General features: G+C 43.0%; 1 non-coding gene across 1 annotated transcript; it reads left to right on the top strand.

Moving 5' to 3' along the window:
• The first annotated feature begins 19,858 nt into the window (after positions 1-19,858).
• Positions 19,859-19,965, top strand: LOC125157996 (U6 spliceosomal RNA). Its single transcript, XR_007149130.1, has one exon. It is a non-coding gene; the product is annotated as a U6 spliceosomal RNA (small nuclear RNA).
• The last annotated feature ends 710 nt before the right edge of the window (positions 19,966-20,675 follow it).

Here is a 20,675-nt window from a genome sequence, read left to right as displayed (position 1 = left end):
AGAGACAGCACGCGTGAGGAGGGGAGGTTGGAGGGTTAGAGAGAGAGGGAAAGAGAGAATCCCAAGCAGGCTCTGCACTGTCAGCGCAGAGCCCGACTCAGGGCTTAAACCCACAAACCACAAGATTATGACCTGAACCAAAACCAAGAGTCGGACACTTGACTGACTGAGCCACCCACATGCCCCCAAAATGAATGGTTTTAAAACTGTGTATCAGATGCCCCTGAAATGTCGACAAAAGGGATAACTGAAAAGTGTTCATTGGATTTAATGGCAGAAATGCCATTGGTGACCTGAGGGAGAGTGTTTTTGGTGGGTTATTTGTGACAGAGTCCACATGAAGTGACTAGAGGAGTGAGTAAGACGTGAGGAATTGGAAATGTTTCTGGAGAAATCCTTTGAGAAGTTTCACTGTGGAGAGGAGAGTAGTGGTGGTGGTAGGAAATGTGAAATCATTATTTTACTTTTTCTTTTTTCAAATGATGGAAAGACGATCAACTCGTCTCACTAGTGGTATAAAGAAGTACAGCTTAGATGTTTGGAAATAACAAGAAAAGTAAAGCATAATTTTACTACACTTTATGACATGAAAGGAAGGAGGGCAACCCCCTATAGCAGGAGGCACTCGTACATTCGAGAAATTTTTATTGGGCAATTACTCTACAATAGGCAATTTTCTAGGTACTGGGCTGTATTAATGAATAAAACAAACAATCCCTACACTGTTGGCAGTTGCGTTGTAGTTGGGAGACAATAGAAAGCACCAGTAATTAAAGTATTTAGCTAGTATAAAATGGTGATAAGTGCCGTGAAGAATGCCAGGGTGGCTCAGTCAGTTAAGTGTCCGACTTCGGCTCAGGTCGTGATCTCGCGGTCCGTGAGTTCGAGCCCCGCGTCGGGCTCTGTGCTGACGGCTCAGACCCAGGAGCCTGCTTCGGATTCGGTGTCTCCCTCTCTCCCTGTCCCTCCCCGGCTCATGCTTTGTCTCTCTCTCTCTCTCAAAAATAAATAAACATTTAAAAAAAATTTTTTTTAAAAAGAATGACCTCAGGGACAAGTGACATTTAAACAGAGACCTAATAGAGCCCGTAAAGGAGAACATGATGGGAGTACCTCGGAGAGGACCACCCCAGGAAGAGGCAAGAACATGTTCAAAGGCCTTGTGGTGGAAGCATGCCTGGGATGTTTGAGAAACAATGAGTGGGGCATCTGGGTGGCTCAGTTGGTGAGGCGTCTAACTCTTGGTTTTGGCTCAGGTCATGACCTCGTGGTTTGTTAGACGGAGCCCTGCATTGGGCTCTGCACTGGGTTCTGCACTGGCAGCACGGAACCTGCTTGGGATTCTCTGTCTTCCTTTCTCTCTGCCTCTCCCTGACTCGCACATGCTCACTCTCACTCACGCTTCGCTTTCTCTCTCAAAATAAAATAAATGCACATTTAGAAAAAAATAGTAAGCAAGTAAGCAGTGCGATGAGCAGGGAGAAAATTGGTAGATGATGATGTCATCAGGTTGAGTCTTGAGGCCATTTTACAGAGTTGGCTTTTATTCCAAAGGAGATGGGGAGTCATCAAAGGGTTAGAGCAGAGGGGTGACATGATCTGATTTATATTTATAACAAGATAGCCATGGCCAATATGCTGAGAATATATTGTATGGGGGCAAGGATGAACTGAACCCTATTTGGGTAACTACCATAAAAATCAAAGTAAGAGTTTGTAGCAGTATGGAGCAGGATGGTAGTGGTGAAAATATTCAAAACTGGTTCAATTATGAATATATATATATATACACACACACACACACACACACACACACACACACACACACACACTATTGTCAAATTGGTTTCCATACAACATCCAGTGGTCATCCCAACAGGTGCCCTCCTCAATGCCCATCAGCTTCTTTCCCCTCTCCCTGACCCCCCAGCAACCCTCAGTTTGTTCTCAGTATTTAAGAGTCTCTTATGGTTTGCCTCCTTCCCTCTCTGTAACTTCCTCCCCCACCTTCCTCTCTCTGCTGGTCTTCTGTTAAGTTTCTCAGGATCCACATATAAGTGAAAACATATGGTATCTGTCTTTCTCTGCCTGAATTATTTCACTTAGCATAATACTCTCTGGTTCCATCCACGTTGCTGAAAATGGCCAGATTTCATTCTTTCTCATTTCCAAGTAGTATTCCATTGTATATATAAACCACATCTTCTTTATCCATTCATCAGTTGATGGACATTTAGGCTCTTTCCATCATTTGGCTATTGTTGAAAGTGCTGCTATAGACTTTGGGGTACAAGTGCCCCTCTGCATCAGCACTCCTGGATCCCTTGGGTAAATTCCTAGCAGTGCTATTGCTGGGTCATAAGGTATATGTATTTTTCATTTTTTGAGGAACCTCCACACTGTTTTCCAGCGGCTGCACCAGTTTGCATTCCCACCAACAGTGCAAGAGGATTCCCGTTTCTCCACATCCTCGCCAGCATCTATAGTCTCCTGATGTGTTCATTTTAGCCACTCTGACTGGCGTGAGGTGGTATCTCAGTGTGGTTTTTATTTGTATTTCCCTGATGAGGAGTGACGTTGAGCATCTTTTCATGTGCCTGTTGGCCATCCGGATGTCTTCTTTAGAAAAGTGTCTATTCATATCTTCTGCCCATTTCTTCCCTGGATTATTTGTTTTTTGGGTGTGGAGTTTGGTGAGTTCTTTATAGATTTTGGATACTAGCCCTGTATCCAATGTGTCATTTGCAAATAACTGAATATATTTTTAAAGTAAAACCAACAGATTTGCCTCAGGTTGAATAAAGAATGTGAGGGAAAGAGATGACTCCAAGGATTTGGCTTGTTCCAATGTAAAGATGAAATTGCCATCAACTGACATGGAGAGAATTGCAGGAGTAGGTTTGGAGTGAATTCCAGGAACTTTCTTTAGGAATGCGAAGTTTACAGTGACTGTTAGTATGGATGACAAGTACGTAGTTGAATATAAGAGTGTAGATTGCTGGCTGGAGGCTGGGTTGTCAACATACATTTGGATTTTTCCAGTGTGCAAAGTTTAATTATGGTCATGAAATTTTATGAAATCATCAAGGAAGTTAAAGTACTTAAAAGTATTTCAAGACTTGAGCCTTGGGATGCTCCAACATTAAGAGAACAGGAACATGAGGATGAAAGAAGGTAGAGTTTAAGATGGAGTGCTTAGACAATAGCACTACTAGGAATTTATCCAAAGGGTTACAGGAGTGCTGATTCATAGGGGTACATATACCCCAATGTTTATAACAGTTCTAGCAACAATAGCCAAATGATGGAAAGAGTTCAAATGTCCATCAACTGATGAATGGATAAAGGAGATGTGGTTTATATATACAATGGAATACCACTTGGCAATGAGAAAGAATGAACTCTGGCCTTCTGCAACAACGTGGATGGAACTGGAGGGGATTATGCTAAGTGAAGTAAGTCAGTCAGAGAAGGACAGATATCATGTTTTCACTCCTATGTGGAATTTGAGAAATTTAACAGAAAACCATGGGGGAAGGGAAGGGGAAAAAATAGTTTCAAACAGAGAGGGAGGCAAACCATAAGGACTCCTAGAACAAACTATTGAGTGGGGGGGGGGGCGGGTGGGAGAGAGGGAAAAATGGGTGATGGGCATTAAGGAGGGCACCTGTTGGGGTGAGCACTGGGTGTTGTATGGAAGTGGTGAATCATGGGAATCTATTCCTGAAGCCAAGAGCACACTGGATACACTGTATGTTAGCTAGCTTGACAAATTATATTAAAAAGGAGGAAGGAGGAGGAGGAGGAGGAAGAAGTAGAATGCTTAGAGATGTAGAAAGAAAACCAAGAGTGGATGGGCTCCAAAAACCCCAGTAGGAAAGAGTTTTCAGGAGGGGAAAGTTATCAACTTTTACACATGCTGGTGACGGGTCTAGTATGTTGATAACGGAGAATTGCGCACTGAGTTTAGCAACACGAACATCATTAATGATTTTGTGAAGCGCTTTTTCAGTGAAGGGTGAAAATGCAAACCTGACTGGAATGGGTCCAAAAAGAGCATGAGGAAAGAGGAATTACAGGTAGTGACAGGGCCAGAAAAACGTGGGGATATCTGGAGGGAGGAGAGTGGAGAAAAAAGATCTTTCTAAGATGTGAAAAATGACAGCTTGTTTGTGTTCTGATGGGGAAGTCTGATAAGTAGGGAAAATTGATGACGCAGGGAAAAGGGAGGGATTTACTGGAACAGTCACCTTACTTAGGTGAGAGATGAGATGATAAGATCTAGAACACAAATGGAGGGATTGGCTTAAAAATGAGCACAAATGTCTCACCCATATTAATAAAAGGGAAAGCAAAATCATGTGCTCAGAGATGCTTCACAGAGAGACGTGATTCGGGATGGTGGAAGTCCTCTTCTGACTACATTTTCTCAGGAAAGAAGTAAGCAAGGTCATCAGTTCAGTATTAGGTCAGAAGAGTAGGCATTAGGATTTTAAAAAGAGAGACAAGAACGTATAAAGGGATTACTGAAGGGAATGGAGAAGTGAGTGGAGTAGAAAATGTGGTAAGGTTGTAAGTCAGTGGTAAGGACTCCTTTGAGGTGAGTAGTGACAAATTTAAAGTGAGCCAAATCAGCATGGTTCTTTGTTTTTTCACAGCCACAGTGGGCTGTAAATGTTTAGGTGGTGACCTGGCTCACCAGGCTTGTGAATTTGCCATGAGAATAAATGAGGGAAGAGAAGGCTGAAAAAAGCTGTGTGACCATGTAAGAAAGTGATCATAGGGATGGGCCATGGGATTCAAAGGTGGGTAAGGAAGGAAGTGAAGACGTCAAAGGGATGAAGGTGGTGAAAAGGTGTTACTATCAATGGGTTGGAGATGCTGGTGAGGCAAAGGATCATTGAAGTCAGGGAGCTAAAATAGGCAGAGTAGTCTTGACAGTTGGAAGGTCATGGTGGAAAAGCAGCGTGCTTGAAACTGGAATTACCGAGGAGTCCTATTGATTGATAATGACAGTATCCAGAATGCAGCCATGGAGATAAATGGCTAAAACAGAGTTGAGCAGATGAGGAGGGAAGGTCAAGAAATCATATACAGTTTATTAGGATTATCATCTATGTGGATATTGAAATCACCAAAAATTGTGACACAAGTAGTGTTAGAGAAAACATCCAAGAGCCAAGAACAAAACTCTTCTAAGAATAGAAGAAAGCGACCTCGAATATAGCAGGTGTCTGTTACAGGAAGGGCAGACGTGGTATAGTCTGATGAGTTGGGGGTAAAAGTTCAGGGGTTTGGAGTGAGTGGAAGTAATAATGATGTGAAAATGGCAAAGAAGAACTCACTTTCTGACTTAAGAGTATAAGAAGTGTGAGAGAGAATACAGTCACCAGAAGGAAGGCTGTAGGGGCCATGGTGTCATTAGGAGGGACAGCCAGTGTTTCTGTAGAACAAGAAGCATAAGGAAACTTACACAGAAGAGGTTAAAGACATGGGGGACTTTTGCTGATGATATACCATGAGATCCAGGAGGCACAGATGATACACCGTGAGATCCAGGAGGCACAGTAGTATGTCTTCAGGAGTTCAAAGGGGGAAGTAATGGGGTCAGAATTGGGGATTTACTGAGAAGTATAAGGATTAGAATCCAGGGGATGGTGAATGTCCTCAGAGATCTGGCTGCTTACCAGAACTGACATAAATAAATGAAGAGTATAGTAAGATTAGTCCTAGGTTGTCTAAAGGCAGAATGATGAAGAGTAGGGGAGGGATGAGTGTCTTACTAGGAGCATACAGGAGGAAATTACATTTTTATGTAAGTCCTTTCAATGGAAATTTGTAAGCTAGAGGAGAGGCAGTCTTCTCTGGAGCACATAGGAATTCAGGGTTTCCTCTTACATGAATGATACGAGGAAGCCAAGGACAAAATGGTTTAATCCTGACATTCATAGCTTGGGGTTCCCTCCCTCTTGTTTCCTAAAGATGTGTGCAGGTGGTGTGCAGACAGGGTGGAGGTCATGTTTATCCTTGACTTTCAGATCATAAAGGTTATTAAAAAAAAAGGGTGTTATAATTCAATGACTTGAAACTCTAAAAAGGGATGTATAAAGCTATAATAAGGGAAGGAGGCTGGAAAAATGCAGTTTGGGCTATCCAAATTATAACCATTGTAAAATCAGAAGAGAAGGCGTTGAACAAAACAAATGAAGCTTCACGGCAAGGTCTCTAACTTAAAAGCGACTTACTAGAAAAATACAAGGAGAAGCACACAACCAAGGACAAACGTGGAAAATCTCCAGGAAGGCTAACTTCAAGAATTTCTGAATCCATGGAAGTGCTAAGTATGAACAGAAAGGTCTTTGTAGAAAATGAGGGTGAAGAGGAGATACGTTGATGGTGTAGAGTGTGAAACAGCTCATGGCTTGGAGCCGATTGTATTTATTTTCATTTTATTTTAGCAAACACTGAATTCATTGTTGTGGTGGTATAGAGATAAATAAAACACAAAATCTATTTTCAACGTTTATTCCTAACAACAATCTCCTGAGTCCCTAACATGTACCAGACACTGTCTTTCGACCTGAAGATAAATCAGTGGACAAGCAGTGTTCTAAGCACTGTCATCCTAAAACTTACAGCCTAGCACAAAGGACAGGTAGTTATCAAGCATAGACATAAATATTAACTTACAAGGAGCACATTATGACATGGCCCGTGAAACAGATCATCGTTAGTGCCCTTTAAACTTTCTACCTACCTCCATCCCAAAACACCCGAAGGACCCAACAAACTCATGTCAGTTGCCTCTAACTGGCAACTACAGGACAGACCGGAATCTTCAGAGCAGGAAGAAGTAGCTAGAGAAAGTTCTTTCCTCTGGTGATCCTGTGCTACTCCATTTCAATGTGTGCCTCCACCGAGAATCCCCCAAGTAGAGAATGGAAGGAAGGGGATAAAACTCAAGAAGTATGCACTTAGAGGCGCCTGGGTGCCTCAGTCACTTAAGCGCCCAACTTCAGCTCGGGTCGTGATCTCACGGTCGGTGAGTTCGAACCCCACGTTGGGCCCCACACTGACAGTGTGGAGCCTACTTGAGATTCTCTCTCTCCCTCTCTCTTTCTTTCCCTTCCCCACTTGTGCGCTCTCTCTCTCTCTGAAAATAAATAAATAAACTTAAAAAATAAATTAAAAGGAAAGAAATATGCACTTAATAGTCACAGTAAAGCGAGACAGGGGCTTAGGTTTTCAGAGAATTATGTTAGAATCTGTCTGGTTACAAGTAATGGGTCTGAGCTAAAATGAAATTTATTGATTCAAGTAACTGAAAGGTCCAGGAATTTTTAAAAGCGCTAAAAATAAATGAAAAAAAAATATCAGCGAGGTCTAGAGCTAGATGTTCAGATCATGTCTTTGGGGATCTCTCTGTTTCTATCACCTGACTCTGTTTTTCTTAGTGTTGCTTTTACTCACTGTCGGCTCTACCAATGTAGTGAGAAACATGATCACCAGAGGCTTTAGCGTTGTATCCTAACTGCTTGGCGATAGCAATGAAATGTATCAGCCTCTTTCCTGTAATTTCAGCCTAAATCTCAGTGTCCTCTTTGACCTGGACCAGTTTGACCACATGTCTATATCCAAAGCAGTCATCACTACCACCAGGATATTGGGTCTGCCATTGGGCCAGATAATACACCCACCCCTTGAGTTGAATAATGGGTTCTGTCTCATGGGAAACCCTAAAAACTGATGTGAAATGTCAGTTCTCCACAGTGACACTGAAGTTCTGTTATTAGAACAATGGGGGAATGGCTGATAAATAGGCAAAAGCAATTGATGTCATGTACAGAAGGCATCCACAAAGTGATGGGGTTAGATCTGGGCTTTGAAAGATGGCTAGGAGATGGAGAGAAATGAAAAGGTCATTCTGGATTCAGGAAACAGCGTGGGTAATGGCACCTGAACCAAAAAGCACAAAGGCTACCAGTTCAATTTGGTGTACCGAGCATTGACATCCGCCTTCCTTCCCTCCAGAGACACTATTAATATGAGATAAAGAAAATGTGACAGATAGATTTCATTAATGGCCTTAATTTCGCCCCCCTTTACAACTCCTTGCCATGCAACTCTGTAGTGCCCTCTTGCTCGGACTCTGGGAATAGTGAGTGTGATTTCTTTCTGCAAAGGCAATGTTAGCAAATGTGACACGAGCAGAAGCTTGAAAAGTGCTTGCAAATTTGAGTTTGCTTGCTCTTACCCTGCCTTTGCCATGAGAACGTGTCTGGGCTGCTGGAGAGATGGGAGAGATTCGTAAAGCAGAGCAGAGTTGCCCCAGCTGACAAGCAGTTTATTCCAGGAATCTGAGGGAGCCTAGCCAAGATGAGCATCTAGAACACCTAGGGCTCACTACCCATGCATGAGAGAGACCAGGTAAGATCGGCCAAGTCCAGGTCACGTCAGCTGAATAACCAGAGAAAAATCAGCAAAATAGGTGTGTATAGTTGTATGCCGGTGAGATTTTGTGTTTTGTCATTATGCGATGTCACTGAGCAGATAGAGAACTGACACAAGAATGCGTTGGGGAGGGGACCTCTAGTGATTAAGGCATTTCAACAAATTTCTAGAAGATTGGAAATAGAAACTTAGTGACAAATGAAGTTGAATATAAAGAAGAAACAGCCCAGGGGACGACTGCACTAACGGCCAACTGATGTTCTAGGCCTGATCTTGGAGTTGGTGGGTAACAGGGTTTATTAGTGGTGCTGAAAACAGGGGCGTTATTTGAAAGTGTTGATAGAATAACTTAGTATTGTTGTTAGTGTTGACTCCCCTACCCATGCAGAGTGATGAGTGACACAGGAAACCCCGAGTATATTTTTAAACAAATGATAGGCGTGTTCTTCTCTCTAGAGATCGCATGTTGATTCGACAGCATGGGGATGCTAGCTGGCAGAAATGAGGCCACAGGAAAGAGGAGGAATGGTGGAGGGAAGAGTAGACGACAGTAATATCACACTTTTACATAATGGGGCATCAAGAGCTATGGTTAAAGGTGATAGGACAAGGCGTCTGGATGCCTCAGTCGGTTAAGTGTCTGGCTCTTGACTTCGGCTCAGGTCATGATCTCATGGTTCGTGAGTTCTAACCCCAAGTTGGTCTCTGTGCTGACAGTGTGGAGCCTGCTTGGGATCCTCTGTCTCCCTCTCTCTCTGTGCCCCTCCTCTGCTCCCTCTCTCTCTCTCTCTCTCTCCCTCTCAAAATAAATAAATAAACTTTAAAAAAAAAATTAAGTACACTTTATTTTAAAAGAATGTGACAGAACAAAATACAGAGGCTCATGCCGATGACATAGGCTAGAAAGGTGACCAGTACAATAAAGCTGCCTGCATTTGGGAGGAGGACGGCATGAAAAATTCCAGGTGGTGTAAGTGAATATAGCCTTCATGTTTTCAAGTTGATAAATCAAGAAATAGTGATATAGAGATATTATTTAGTGCAATGGAGACTTCATGAGAAGTAAACACACGTGTCTAACAGATTACTTCTAGAGTGGAGCTAAGAACAGAGAGGTTTGGGGTGGGAGACTTTCATTTCCACTACGAGTTCTTTTATCTTAGTTCATGATTTCTTTTTTTTAAAGTTTGTTTGTTTTTATTTATAAAAGTTTATTTTGAGAGAGAGAGCACGAGTGGGGCTCAAACTCATGAACCGTGAGATCATAACCTGAGCTGAAACCGAGAGTCAGATGCTTAACTGACTGAGCCAGCCGGGTGCCCCAAGTTTGTTTATTTTGAGAGAGAGAGAGAGTGAGTATGAGCAGAAGAGGGGCAGAGAGAGGGAGAGAGAGAATCCCAAGCAGGCTCTGCACTGACAGTGGGCCTAAACTCTCAAACTGTGGGCTCGTGACCTGTGAGATCAAGAGTCGGATGCTTAACTGACCGAGCCACCCGGGCACCCCCTTAGTTTATTGTTTCTTTTAATGTGTGTGTACATGTGTACGGAGAACAGGAACCCTTGTATATATTTCAAGCAGGAATATACTTCATCCAGGGAAGTACAAACTTACGGAATTCTATTTAGGTCCTGAAAAACAGAAGCTGCAGGTCTGCCCCGGGGATATTGATTTCAAGGTTCCACCGTCAATAACTGCAACCAGAGGTCAAGAAGCTGTTGTTACTGCTTCCTGTCAGCATCGCTGCTGCAGCTACGCTCGCTCATATCCACAGAAGTGTGCACTGGGTAGAGTGCCCTGGAAGTTGCTGGCGAAGAGGATTACAAAGTGCGGCGTGCTCCTGATATCTGCATGGCGAGCGGAGTTAAGAGTCACGAGACCACTTTGGACATGGCTGAACTAGCTCATGCAGACCGTCCCTCTATGAGGGAGAAACTTTTTTTCCCATTCACCACAACTGCATTCTTGTTTCCTTCCTTCTGTACAGTCACGATGCAGGAAACATTCTTTTTCGCTTATTTATTTATTTCGAGAGGGAGTGAGAGAATCCCAGGCAGGCTCCTCGTGGTCAGCACAGCACCCGATGCAGGGCTCGAACCCATGAACCATGAGATCCTGGCCTGAGCTGATGTCAGACGCTGAATCGACTGGGCCACACTGCCTCTTGTTCTGTGTGGCAATCAGAAAGAGATGAGAACGCAGGTTCAAATTTTGACCTTACGGGTGCTAGCCGGATGTCTTGGCAAGGCTGTCTATGCCAGTAGAACCTTGCTAAGCTCACTGTGTGGCGACGGATGTACTCAAAACATTCCTTTTAAAAAGAAATTACTAGATCTTAGGATATGTGTACTATAAATTTCTCTTAAAAACCTGCTAAGATGTCTTGTACGGGAGAGTCGGGTACTTACAAGGCTGATAATGAGCCGGTATGTGTGTGTGTGTGTGTGTGTGTGTGTGTGTCTGTGTGTCTGTGTGTCTGTGTGTCTGTGTCCGTGCCTGTTTCCCCACAGGGAGCAATGTACCTGGCACAGTAACAGTCAGACATTTCTGGATCCTTGACCATAATACCACATGAATCCCATAAAAACCCATGCTTTTATTTCTCATAACTACAAAATCCTGATCTAATTTTGCAACACACAGCCAGCCAGCAGGGGAGTGGTTCCTTACATGGCATAGAGGCATTTGGAAATGGGAAAAAAAGGGCAGAACTCCCCAACTCCTCAATTGCTTTCACATTAAAGAGAATAATCTTAAACTGGGTAGAGTGAAGCAACATGGGTAAAAGGGGATGGAAGTAGGGGTGCCTGGGTGGCTCAGTCAGAAGAGCATGTGACTGTTGATCTTGGGGTTGTGAGTTCGAGCCCCATGTTGGGTGCAGAGATTACTAAAAAAACCATAAACTTAAATAGAAATTGAAAAAAGTTTAGAGAAAAGGTGGGGATGGAAGTACAGGTGAGGAATTTCTGAGTGAGTATTTAGACTCTCTAAAGGAGTTAAAGGCTCTATATACAGACAGATTATAGAGGTCGAAGTAAATAACCGATATTACCCTTGAGAAGCTGTAGAAATTAAAGACTAACTAGGAGACTGGGGATGAATAAACACTGCTGCCTTTATTAAAAAGGGGAAAATGATGGAGTCTGGAAAAACAAAGATCAATAAGCGTGAAAGCAATCTGTGGCAAGATTTCACAATGAATTATTCAGCATACGGTTAAAGCGTACCAATCTAACACAGCAGTTAAGAGCATGGATTCTGTCTACTGTCTGGGTTCTCATCCCTGCTCTGCCATACACTGTGCGACCCTGAGCAAGTTGCTTATCCTCTCAGTGCCTCAGTTTCCTCGTCTCTAAAATGGAAACGATAGGGGCACCCTGGGAGGCTCAGTCACTTAAGTGTCTGACTCTTAGTTTCGGTTCAGGTTGTGATCTCATGACTGATGGGTTCAAGCCCCGCATCTTGGGATTCTCTCTCTCTCCTGTCCTCTCCCCCAGCTCGCGAGCTCTCTCTGTTCTCTCTGTCTCAAACATAAATAAATAAACATTGTGTTAAAAAAAAAATAAAATGATAATAATACGTATCTCAGGGTTGTTGAGAATATTAAATGAATTAATATAAGATACTCAAAACAGTGCTATATACTTTTTTTAATGTTTATTTTTGAGAGAGAGAGAGAGAGAGAGAGAGAGCGAGCGCACAAGCGGGGGAGGGGCAGAGAGAGAGGGAGACACAGAATCTGAAGCGGGCTCCAGGCTCTGAGCTGTCAGCACAGAGCCTGACGCAAGGCTCAAACTCGTGAACCACAAGATCATGACATGAGCCGAAGTCAGATGCTTAACCAACTGAGTTACCCAGGCACCCCTATACTTTTGTATAATAATAATTACATGTTATTATTATATTTAGAAAGCACTTGGGGAAGTGGTGATCACTAAAAATCAGTCAGAGCCAAGGACGATGCATCCAAGCTAGCTATACCTCCTTTTTGATAACATGAATTTTTAAAATAGGGAAATGCTATTTCAGTAGGGCATTTGACCAGAGGCTTCATTTCGTCCTGAGGCCCGGACCAGTGCGTCGAGGAAGTGGGTATAGAGTTGGCCAGCAATCAGATGTCATGGAAAGAACACGGGCGTCTGGAAAGCCGGGATCTGCCACTTCTTAGTAGAATTTTGAATAAATTATTTAAACTCTTTGACATTCAGCTGTATCATGTAAGATGGGGATAATCATACCTCCCTTGCAGGGCTGTCGGAGGGATTTGTTGTTCGTGGATGGTGCAATAGCTCCTTTTAGCCCTACATTTTTTTGACTGTGGGCTTTTTGTTACCATCGTCTGTGTTGAATGAATTGGCTTGGAGGGATATATCTCATTATATATAATAATTTCTACAAATAAGTTATTTAGAAACCTTTTGTGAGCCTATTATCTCTGTCACCCTCCCTCTTCTCCTCACCAGGAAATCTCTCTACTGAAGTGAATATTAAAAAGTCGTAGACCCTTCAAGTGCTCACAATTTCCTGACTCCGTGAGTCTGTTGCACCGCCTCTTTCTGGTGATAAGAAAAAGACCATTTTGCATAGAAGAAATTACTCCAAGCAAATAATGTACGATAGTTGGATAATTACAGTGAGAAGCAAATTGAAAAGTCAATTTTCATAATTAGTCTCTGATATGTTGTGGCTCAGAGATTTTCATGCAGTGGAGGACTTCGTATGTGGCCAGACTTATAAAGTTGATATCCCTCTTAACCAACATCCTACATCAGGAGCTTTCAGGCTAACACGAGTTGAAATAGTTGAAAGAAACATTTGCACTTCGTATGGTTAACTGGTGAATTTTTAAGTACTGATCACTAGGCCATAGGTTGGACTATTTGTATTTGGAATACGTAAGACACAAGAGACTTTTAGCTGATGTTTTTAAGTGCCGTGACCTCCAGTACGTGTCGCCCATTGCTCGTCACCGGTGACGCACGTCAGGCCTGTAATGGGGAGGAGTCCTTCTCATTGTTGGTTCCAGACAGATGCTGTTTTTCATTCTGAATGTATGAAATGTAACTTTGGCCGGTCAAAATCATAGAATGCAGAAATAACCATTACAGAAGCCCACATCTTTCAAGACAAAAGTGGTCCTGTACCTGAAAGGGAAAGGACAGATAATACTTTGCCCCCCATTTTTAGCCTGGAATGGCCAGAGGAACCGTCCTCATCGTTTCTGCCTTCACTGCACCCAAATTGCCACCTTTATAATTTCTTTATTTTTTAAATTTACCTCCAAGTTAGTTAGCATATAGTGCAACAATGATTTCAGGAGTAGATTCCTTAGTAGATTCTATACCCATTTAGCCCATCCCCCCCCCCCACAACCCCTCCAGCAACCCTCAGTTTGTTCTCCATACTTATGAGTCTCTTCTGTTTTGTCCCCCTCCCTGTTTTTATATTATTTTTGCTTCCCTTCTCTTATGTTCATCTGTTTTGTCTCTTAAAGTCCTCCTATGAGTGAAGTCATATGATATTTGTCTTTCTCTGACTCATTTCGCTTAGTGCGATACCCTCCAGTTCCATCCACGTAGTTGCAAATGGCAAGATTTCCTTCTTGTTGATTGCCGAGTAATACTCCATTTTATGTATATACACATCTTCTTTATCCATTCATCCATCGATGGACATTTGGGCTCTTTCCAGACTTTGGCTATTGTTGATAGCGCCCAGTAACTACCTTTATATAGCAAAAAGAAAGTTGGGCTCTGATTTCTTGGTGCAGACGAACTTCATACCTTGTCTGGTCTTTTCTTGCCCTTACTTCTTCAATCAATACTACTTCTGTACAGTTATTATTCGTATCTGCCACACGTCACCCACGTTCTCCTTCCTACCCTCTACTCCTGTCATACCGAATTAGCAGTTCTGTAAATAACTCCTGTTCGCTCATTGCCCTGTCTGTTCCTTCGCTGATGTTCTCCATTCTACCTGAAAGTATCCCCCCGCCCAGGACATTTCTCCACACTACCTTGTCTAGCCTGAGTTTGAAACGAGAAACAGAAATGAGACCATCTGTTGATATTAACAATGATCATATGGCACACTGAATCTTTTCACTCCCAAGTGAGACATCCAAGGATTTCACTAATTCTTTTTTGGGGTTTTTAATGTTTTTATTACTTTTGAGAGAGACACAGAGCGAGTGGGAGAGGGGCAGAGAGAGAGAGGGAGACACAGAATCCGAAGCAGGCTCCAGGCTCTGAGCTGTCAGCACAGAGCCCGACGCGGGGCTCGAACTCACAAGTCATGAGATCATGACCTGAGCTGAAGTCGGACCCTCAACCGACTGAGCCACCCAGGCGCCCCTTCACTAATTCTTAAATACCACAGCTGGACAAATACCAGAAGACAACAGCTGGATCACAGAGTGGACACTGGGCAGATGGCTAGACTCACTTGCTAAGCAATGCGTTCTTTTCCGTGAAGCCTCGCAAACACATTAAGTCAAATCCTGGCCTCAGCAAAATTATACACATGACAGAAGAAAGGCTAGTCTTAAAGCTTTTTGAGCGATAAACTGCCTAATTTGAGCTACATCATCGAAGTAATCTCCCAGCTTGGAAGAGGGCGAAAGGAGTCGACAGAATAACAAAAGATTTGGAGAGAACATAAGTGAAAGTGACCTTGGGGTGGGGGGGAGGGGGGAGGGAATGAATTTACAGCCAGATGTTGAAACAAATAACACAGCTGCACATCTATTTGTAAATGATTATGCAAACGAAATGAAGAAAACTGCTCCTGCTCCACCACGAGTGCTACTCATTTTGCTCAGTACCCTCCTGCAGACACACCTCGGCTGTCTGCCACCGGAGTCGTCCCCAGAAACAGTCCTGACTCGCTCTCATTTCCACGGGCTCGGATCCACCGGGGGACCACAGGCACCTCTGTTCTGGCTGCAGCCCTCCGGCTTTGCTCAGAATAAGGAGTGCCGGGGGAAGGGTGGTTCTCCGAATTGTCCCAGCTGCTGTTCCTACCACAGCCACACGCTGTTCCCCTGGCAGCAGCTGTGGGGAACTCAGCCTTCTGGGAGTTTCCTCTAGTGAGAGAGGTTAAGCTTGTAAGGTGATAATACACGTAACATAGAATGAATCACAACCTAGGTGTCTTGTGGCTAGGTATCTTCAAGTGCTCTAGCCCTTGCATATTTAATTTAAGAATCCTACAGACCGAGGCACCTGCGTGGCTCTGTCGGTTGAGCGTCTGACTCTTGATTTTGGCTCAGGCCGTGATCCCATGGTTCATGGGTTCGAGCCCCGCATCGGGCTCTGTGCTGCCAGTGCGGAGCCTGCTTGGGATTCTCTCTCTCTCTTTCTGTCTCTCTCTGTTCCTCCCCCACTTGTGCTCGCTCTCTCTCTCTCGCTCTCTCTCTCTCTCTCTCAAAATAAATAAATAAACTTTAAAAAATTTAAATGCTACAGACTCACTTCTAGAGGAAAACAAAGACTCCATCCTACCGCCAGTACCTCAGAGGGCTTGCAGATCTCCTAGTGACCTCTTGGCACATTTTCTTGCTTACATTCAATTCTCTGGCATGTCTGTATCTTGTTTCTTGTTCCTTTTTCTCCACCCTATATGGATCTGTGGATCTGGACATGTAACCTAACTAGTTGCAAGATTTAGCAAAATTTTTAAAAAAGACATCGAGGTACAGACCTCCTGTGTTTTATCTAGTAACCCTAAATGTAACATCTTTCTCTGGATCGACCCAAAATACCTCTCTCAGAGGCAGGTGTGCATAGGATATAAAAGATGCGCAGTAACAGAGGGGAACTTACAGAACAGCAAAGCAGTTTACTTGCGATCTAAATTATGCATTTCTGTTCTTTAAGTGCCATAGCCATTCTGATGATAACAAACTTTTTATAAAAATATTGATTTATTTTTGAGAGAGAGAGAGAGAGAGAGAGAGCACAAGTGCACGCACGCATGTCTGGGAGGGGCAGAGAGGAAGAGGGAGACAGAATCTGAATCAAGCTTTGCACTGTCAACGCAGAGCCCAGCGTGGGGCTCGAACTCACAAACCCTGAGATCATGACCTGAGCCGAAGCTGGAAGCTTAAAACCGACTGAGCCACCCGGGCGCCGCGATGATAACAAACTTTGCACTTGATGACTTTGCTCCTCAGGTTCCCTGTTTTCCTGTCTTGTTGCTAAACCCTCTCTGTCCCTCTTTCCCCTCTTCATTATCAACACTTTGACTCTGTCATGTTCAGATTTATCCAGGATAACAACAACTCCTCCCGTTTTATTAGATAGTATGTTCTGGCTTTTTAAATGTCTCTCACGCTAGCCCATTCCCGAGTGTAAGGTGGCTGGGGGCTGCAGGAGAGTACTTTATTTTTCACACATTAGGTAACCATCAAGTTATTTTCCCAGATAAAAGCAATATACTCCTAAGAAGAGGCCGGCTGATCAACTTTAAAAATATGCTTTTTTCTCTCCTCCATTATATAATTAAACAACAAATGGAGGAAAACACAACATGATGTGTGACCAAGTCTGGCATGAGCAACGAAACTGAGTAGGCCTTCACAGCAAAACCGATGGGACAGTCTGAGCTCAGCCCTGAAGGGTACGTGGTTAAATGGCCCCCCAAGTGGTTTGACTTTTTCCATATTGAGTTCCCCTCGTGGGAATCGATCAAAGTTGCCAGAGAGTCGCTATTCTTTTCGCTTCATTTTGTTCATGCTTGTATGTGCGGTAAGTGTCTAAAACAGCCTTGATTGACTTGAGGAAAGGAAGAAATTCAAGGGAATTAAACATCAAAGCCACCACTTAAAGTGTAGCAATTTTGTTCTTGCACCAGCGTGTGAGAGCAGGGTCTCAAGACAAAGCTGTTCTGGCGCTGAGCATCTTAGTTCCGATTCCTCGGGGGAGGGAATGCTTTCTCTTTGGATGAAGACGCGCTTCCGATTACATATGCAGATATGACAACACGGACCAGCCGAAGTTGATTCTGGATGGCTGAATTCTATAATATGGAGTTAATGTTGTAGACTTAAGCCCAATCCACGGTTCGGCAATGTGTGTGAAAGGTGTCTCTTGAAGGCTCCTCTGGGAAAAGTTTGAGAGCAATGTGGATTTTTATAGGTCTTAGGGATTCCAGGATTGCTAACTTGAAAACTTGCCCTACCAGTCTCCAGTCAATCCAACTGGACAAATCTTCCCAAAACAGTCTTCCCGCTTCTTGCACACAAGAGATGGCAATCAGTTTATTCTGCTTTGGCGTCCTGAACACTTAGAACAAAAGTATAGGACTCACAGTCCTATAAAAACACAGGGATAGGGGCGCCTGGGTGGCGCAGTCGGTTAAGCGTCCGACTTCAGCCAGGTCACGATCTCGCGGTCCGTGAGTTCGAGCCCCGAGTCAGGCTCTGGGCTGATGGCTCGGAGCCTGGAGCCTGTTTCCGATTCTGTGTCTCCCTCTCTCCCTGCCCCTCCCCCGTTCATGCTCTGTCTCTCTCTGTCCCAATAATAAATAAAAACAGGGATAGATACTACATGGAAATTCTTAATAAATGAACCTCATACGAAAACCTCATTTACCAGCCACGTCTGATCCGAACTCCAAAGGTAATTTGGAATCACATTAGTTATTTGTATTCCACTAGTAACATATTAGAGATACAAACACCCTCAGTCTCTCCTGTATATTAGACTTTTAAACTTGTGCTTGACAGAATAGTTACCTTAAGATGTGAATCTCACCAACAAATAATTAAAATATTATTAAACCAGATTAAGCAAACATGATAAAAGGAAGTCAATAATATGCTAATTTAAGAAGACTTTTTGCTATGCCTTGAGGGCACCAGAAATTAGATGTTAGCTTCACAGGAGAAGAGAAAAAGGATGAACAGGTAGCCCCTCCACTTCTTCCCTCCAATTTCTCATTCCAGAAGATGAATGCTTCCTGGGGACTGAGGTTTATTTCGGTGGGTGTTCTCTGAGCATTGACTCAGTGCTGGGCTTGTACTCGCTATGGAGTCAAAGACGAATGTCAGGCTTCCTTCCTTTAGGAGCTCCAAGTCTGTTGAGGGAAATAGGTGTGTAGCCAGGCAATTGCATTACTGTGGTAAAGATGTGACCAAAGTATGTATGGAAGTGATAGACAAAGTACATTTCAGCATATATGTACAAAAGCAGAGATGCCTAAAAAAAATTAAGATTCTGAATCTGTCCTGGTAAGGAACCTACTTTCTTTGTCCCTAACAATTGGCATGGGCCATGAAAATTAGTGGTCAGAGAATAAAGACATTAAAGACTATGGTTTTCCTTTTGTTCTTTTTCCTTTAAACATTTTTTTTTAATTCTTTAAAAAATTCCTTTAAATTTTTTTTTAAATTTTTTAAAATTTAATTTTGTAATCTCTACACCCAACATGGGGCTTGAACTCACAACCCAGAGATCAAGGCACATGCTCTACCGACTGAGCCAGCCAAGGCACCCTCCTTTTCCCTTTTTTCCCCCCTAATCATTGTGGTGTAGGAAAGAAGGAAAGTCAAGATGTTGGACACTACATAAGAGACATGGTATAAATAGGGCACAGCGGAAAGTACTACGATACCAAAATGGGTTAGTTATTGCTGGGTCATGACATGAAATGAGAGGCAGTGGCTAAATTTTGTAAGATCTTAGATACTACCTGTGTAGGTCAGGCCAACGTTTAGACTTTATCCTGTAAGTCAAGGATCAACAACCGTTTTTTGTGCTGGTATTTTGTTTTGTTTTGTTTTGTTTTGTTTTGTTTTGCAAAGGGCCATATAGTAAATAGAGCTTTGTTGACCCTACCTTCTGTCTTGCAATTACTCATTTCTGCCTCAATTCTACCCTTGGGTTCAAAAGCAGCAACGAATAATAAGTAAATGAATGGTCATGGCTGCGTTCCAGTAGAATCTTACTGGAAAAAAAAAAAAAAAAAAAGGCAATGGGCTAGATTTGACCCAGGGGTCATAATTTGTCTACCCTTGATCTAAGTGATAAAGAACCATCAGCAGGTTTTAAACAGTGGCGTGCCGTTTACGTGTGAGATAGAAGTTGATTTTTTTTTTTTCAACGTTTATTTATTTTTGGGACAGAGAGAGACAGAGCATGAACGGGGGAGGGTCAGAGAGAGAGGGAGACACAGAATCGGAAACAGGCTCCAGGCTCTGAGCCATCAGCCCAGAGCCCGACGCGGGGCTCGAACTCCCGGACCGCGAGATCGTGACCTGGCTGAAGTCGGACGCTTAACCGACTGCGCCACCCAGGCGCCCCAGAAGTTGATATTTTTAATAAACTTCTCCAGGGAATCTGACACGTATTCAGGTGTAGTAAGCAAGATTCTGCAGTTTGGGCTCTACATCAGAACTGTTCGTGCTCCGTGCTCACCTGGGCAGCACATATTACTAACACTGGAATGATACAGAGAAGGTCAGCAAGGCCCCCGCCAAGGATGACACGCGAATTCGTGAAGCTTCCGTGTTTTAAAATTAAAAACAACAACAACAACAAAAAGAACTCCGTAGAAGTCTCTGCGATAATCAAGTGTTCTATATCTGCATTATCCAATACAGAAGCCCCTAGCCACATGTGACTATTGAAACAGAGCTAGTATGACTGAAGAACTAACTTCTAAATTTAATTAAGTTAAATATAAATAGTTACATAGGGATAGTGGTTGCCCGGTTGAACAGCACAGTTCTAGGCATTGGCCAACATTTGGATTTAGACCCAATTTTAAGTGGAAGCACAAAGCAAAGAACTACGCTAGGAAATGTCTATCCAAGTGGTATTGGGCATCAGCAGTAAATCTGGAAGAGATCATAGAGCAAGTTCTGAGGACACCTTAAAATCATTCATTTTCATTCCTTTACTCAGTCTGTTTCTATCTTGTCTATTGGAATCCTTCGCTTAATTTTCTCCTGAGTTTTTAAGCTTTCTTTATGTGTGAACGCAAGCCATTTATAACGTGAAATGGCCATTTATAATGTGTTACAAATATTTAAAAATTTTTTTTAAATATTTTTCTATTTCTTTTGACTTTGTTTACTGTGTTCCTTTCCATGGACTTTATTTTAATGTAGTATTTTAATGATCTTTTTTTTGGTGACCTCTAGGTTTTGTGTTACTACTATGAGCCTTCTCTACCCTGTAATTACTGAAAAACATTCCATAGTTTCTTCTGGAATATTTATGAC

Source organism: Prionailurus viverrinus, chromosome X (assembly GCF_022837055.1).
Source record: "Prionailurus viverrinus isolate Anna chromosome X, UM_Priviv_1.0, whole genome shotgun sequence".
Classification (NCBI taxonomy): domain Eukaryota; kingdom Metazoa; phylum Chordata; class Mammalia; order Carnivora; family Felidae; genus Prionailurus; species Prionailurus viverrinus.
Note: the sequence above shows the minus strand (reverse complement) of the source record. Positions and strands in the feature narration are given on the sequence as shown.